This window comes from Cynara cardunculus, assembly GCF_001531365.2.
Source record: "Cynara cardunculus var. scolymus isolate 2C chromosome LG 10, CcrdV1, whole genome shotgun sequence".
Classification (NCBI taxonomy): domain Eukaryota; kingdom Viridiplantae; phylum Streptophyta; class Magnoliopsida; order Asterales; family Asteraceae; genus Cynara; species Cynara cardunculus.
Genome location: NC_037537.1, coordinates 7,259,853 through 7,264,304, shown reverse-complemented (window position 1 = coordinate 7,264,304; position 4,452 = coordinate 7,259,853). Strand labels below are relative to the sequence as shown.

Genomic DNA, 4,452 nt, shown 5'->3' with positions numbered 1-4,452 from the left:
TTTTGGGTTTTTCTAATGTTGATTAGAATGATGAGTACAAAATTGTATATTACTAAAGTTTTCCATGGTCTAAGGTTTTATCTGCATATTAGTCCAACGAATTCTAATTTTGCATTTATGATGGCCACAACTATAATCCGTTAATGAAGTGAGCCTCTCTATCCCCATTAATCGGTGTCCGTTAAAGAATCTCATGTGCAACAAACACAACTTATTCAAGACGAAGGTTGTGGAAGTTTTACAAAACTTGATTTCTGAACCTTCTTCTTCAATTGGCTTATATAGGGCCATGAAGAGCTTGATGCTGCTAGCTTACGTGAACATGAAGAGTTCACCAAAGTTAAAAATATTGTGACTATAGAACTTGGAAGGTACGAGATTGAAACATGGTACTTCTCCCCCTTCCCACCAGAATACAGTAACTCCCCGAATCTATACTTTTGTGAGTTTTATATGAATTTCATGAAGCGCAAAGAACAACTTCAGAGACATATGGTGACTTATGTTACAATTTCTTCCATTTTTTAATTGTGAATATCTAAGGGGTCGTTTACCTAAATGCTTACCCAGTAAGTGCTTACTGTTAGGAGCCAACATTATAATTTATTTTACCAGGTAAGATTGTAGTACATCAAAATGGTATCGTAATGCAACAATTTACCCGGTAATCACTTACCCGAGTAAGAGTCATCACCCTCACTTACCAAGTAAGGGGCCGTTTACCAAACACTTACCCGGTAAGTGCTTACCGGCAAAAAATAACACTATCATTTACTTACCAGGTAATATTTTAGTCCATCAAAACGGCATCGTATATTCGTATGCAACAATTTAACCGGTAAACAATTACCGTGGTAAGAGTCTTTGCCCTCACTTACCGGGTAAGACTCTTGGTCCTTGTCTTGCTCTTACCGGATAAGATTCTTGGTCTTTACCATATTAATCCGATAATGTAATTTGATTTAGTAAGCGCTAACTCGAGTAAACATTTGGTAAAGGACCCCTAAATCATGATATGCCATGTTTGTGAAGGAAAGAGTGTTTGGTAATAACAAATTTGACCATAAAGTTCTAAAATTACTAAGGTGTAAATGTCACATGAAATGGAGTTGTATTATTTGATCTTTGTAATGCAACCTATGGCTATTGGCTCTTCTTTAACCATCTTATTCTGTCATAATGTCTTGGAAAGTTTCTTAGTTTTCCAATGATATTTAAATAGGGTATGGCACCCCTATGTTTCTTTGTTCCTTTGGTGCATCTTACGTCTCCCTTGCAATGGTGCATCTTACGTCTCCCTTGCAATGGTTTTCTTAACAGATGGGAGAGAAATTCCCACATACCATATAAGGAGTCAAAATTGGCCATGCTTCTTCAATATTCCTTAAGTGGTCATAGAAGAGTATTCGTAAGTCTTATATCTGAGTTTCAATTTATCGAAAAAGCATGTCCCGTCGTCTGACCATAAAATTCATTGAGAAAGTATTATTTGCCCTTCTATTGGTGGTATGAAGGTATTCTATTATTCATCCAGTTCTTTTGTATTTGTGTGATGTGTAAACCTAGAAGATGGTCAAGTCAAGCTACAGTCAAGACTGGAGGAAGAAGAAGAAGCTAAAGCTGCTTTGTTAAGCCAAATACRGAGATTGACAAAGAGGACATTCCTTTGGGGAAGAAGAGGTCAGGTTGCATTAACTGTTGTTTTCCTCTTCTTGTTTCTTTGAGTTTGTGATATTGCATTTAGTTGTATATGCAAATATTCTAATATAATTCTTTATATTTGTTTCAAGCATATATATGTAATTGTATACTAAGAGGCCATTTACTAAACACTTACCGGTAAGTGCTTACTGGATAAATTTCTTCATTGGATGAACATAAGAATTATATTAAGATTTTTACCGGATAAGAGCGATGAGAAGGATGAAGAGTCTTACCTGTTAAGTGAGGATGACTACTCTTACCCAGGTAAGCGCTTACCCAGTAAATTGTTGCATTCGATATGTTTTGATATACTAAAATCTTACGTATCAAAATTAATCATAGTGTTGACTTCTATCGGTAAGCGCTTACCGGGTAAGAATTGGTGGACGACCCTAAGTTTATTATTCATCTGGTTGAACCGACATCATATTTGGAGGTATTTATCYTTGATGCGTTTGAGTACTAAACTGAGATTAAATTGATCAACTTGTGACTGGCAGGGGATTTTGTTTCTCAAGTAAATTGTGATGAGAAGGATATTGAAATCTGAAGACGATTTTGCTATGCTATATGGATGGAGTTGTACATGATACAACRAATTCAAGATGCGGTAGAGAGGTAAGGGTACAAAAGCATAACACATCATCAAGTAGTTCTTTAATACCAACAAATCGTTGTGCCAAACTGCAGGTTGAAGTTGCGGTCTCAAGCTGATAAATACCACTTAGATGCTTCTTGTAATTTACTCTTTGATTATTTAAGGGTCAATACAATACTCTTTGAAGTTACTCTTTGATAAATACCACATGGATGGTTATTTAAATCAAACGTAGGTACAAATGTTGTAGGCTTATGACATCGTGAAAGAATTTGATATTTTAAAATTGAATAAATCTTAATAAACTTTCTATCAARTATTTGTGTCTTCTCTGCCTCAAAGGACCTCCACTGAAGTAATGTTTTGTACACAGTGCAAGCTGCAACAGATCTGGTCTTGTCAAATTGCTTGTCTTCTAGCAGATACTTGATCAGTACATCATGGTTCTCCTGCTTGTGGGAAAGAACGAACAGGAAAGAATAGCAGTTGGGCAATCAAAAATATTAGTTCAAATCGCTGACAAAAGGTCTAGATCTCATTTCATTTTATTTTTAGGTTCCATATATCTGGTGTTGGAAGAAATGATGATATGATTTTGYTCCCATTTGCTTGATGTGAGGAGAAACGGATGGGACCAACAATTTGACAAAGGAGAAGGGAGGACCATGCACAAAAGAAATGGAACCCTGAATTTTGAATGCATACCTGCTGTCTGTCTGTTAGTGATTTTTGTTTAGTTAGGAAGGATACATCATTGCTGGACTCCTAAAAAAGAGAATTTGTTCATCGTTATAACAATACATCAAATCCTTAAATTTCTTTTACTATTATTCCGAGAGATCTTCTGTGAGAAGGGTGGACATACTTTTGTCTTTTCTTGCTCTGCATCGGGTGAATCCGTTGTATGTTGMTGTTCATGTTTATGTTGTGTAATTGTTTTGGATTGCTTCATGATTCATGTTCTCCTCGAAAATGAAGTTCATGCGATTTGTAAAACACTAAGCATGATGCCTATTTCTAAGTTCATGTTATATGTATTAATATGTAAAAAAAACTAAGAGCAAATCATACCACTTGTTAAGCGCTGCTGCTATTTTGCCATATTCTTTTGACTGATCAGTGTTTCAGTTGAATTTTTTTCTGCTAATATCATCGATGGTCGGCAAGTATGATGGTCCTAATGAYGATCCTACATGTATTTCGTGTATATCTCAYCRGTGGATTTAAAAAACCTCGYGAATTAACTTGGGTTATCCAAGATCYCCCCATCTCCATCTTGATTTRGGATTTTGTGCTTGGTTACCATATTGTTGCTGCATTTATATTATTTATGTTGGCACATAAACATGGTTTATTCAAATCAGGTTGAGAAACAACTATCTTGTATTTCTCAAGGTGTGAATGACTACCTGATAACTAAAAAATGGATCTTGAAAAGAAATGCTTTTGAACAATCAAGAATCATATTGTTAGCTCTAACCTGCTAAATGGTTTTGTTTGATATTTGAGTGGTTTCTAATTGCTTATAACAATCAAGAGTCATAATGTTAGCTTTAACCTGCTTAATAGTTGTGTTTGATATTTGAATGGTTTCTAATTGCTGATGAAGCAATCAAAATGATAATGTTAGCTTAATGGATGTTTTTTATACTTACCCGTTAAGCGCTTACCGATAAAATTCAACACTATTACTTGCTTACTGGGTAAGATTTTAGTCAACTAAAACAACACCGTATKCAATAATTTACCCGATAAGCTCTACCGTGGTAAGAGTTGTCGCATTCACTTACCGGGTAAGACTYTTGTTTCTTGTCTCGCTTTTACCGGGTAAAATTCTTGGTTCTTGTCATATTCATCCGGTAAGGTAATATGACTTGGTAAACGCTTACCCGGGTAAGCGTTTGGTAAATGGTCCCTAAGAGTTGCAGGGAGCACTTTTGAATAAGTTAATTTGCATCCGGGATCACTGAATGTCGGGGTCATRGGGGTCGTGCCCCCTTACGAGGTGCAGTGGTCAGAAGCTTCAAAACCTAAACGGTATGTATCAAAAACTGTCAATAACTACTTACCTAAACCAAGTGTAACTTATATCATCGTTAAATCTTCTCTAATAAAACCAGTGAAACTTCAAAATCGTTAAAATTCACGGC

At 35.7% G+C, this 4,452-nt stretch overlaps 1 long non-coding RNA gene across 2 annotated transcripts; it reads left to right on the top strand.

Moving 5' to 3' along the window:
• The first annotated feature begins 70 nt into the window (after nucleotides 1-70).
• Nucleotides 71-2,478, top strand: LOC112519885. Of its 2 annotated transcripts, none has more exons than XR_003069963.1 (5): nucleotides 71-371; nucleotides 1,321-1,408; nucleotides 1,570-1,680; nucleotides 2,205-2,322; nucleotides 2,395-2,478. It is a non-coding gene; the product is annotated as an uncharacterized LOC112519885 (long non-coding RNA). The 2 variants fall into 2 exon arrangements; XR_003069962.1 differs by having other exon boundaries at nucleotides 1,567-1,680.
• Nucleotides 2,479-4,452: the final 1,974 nt, after the last annotated feature.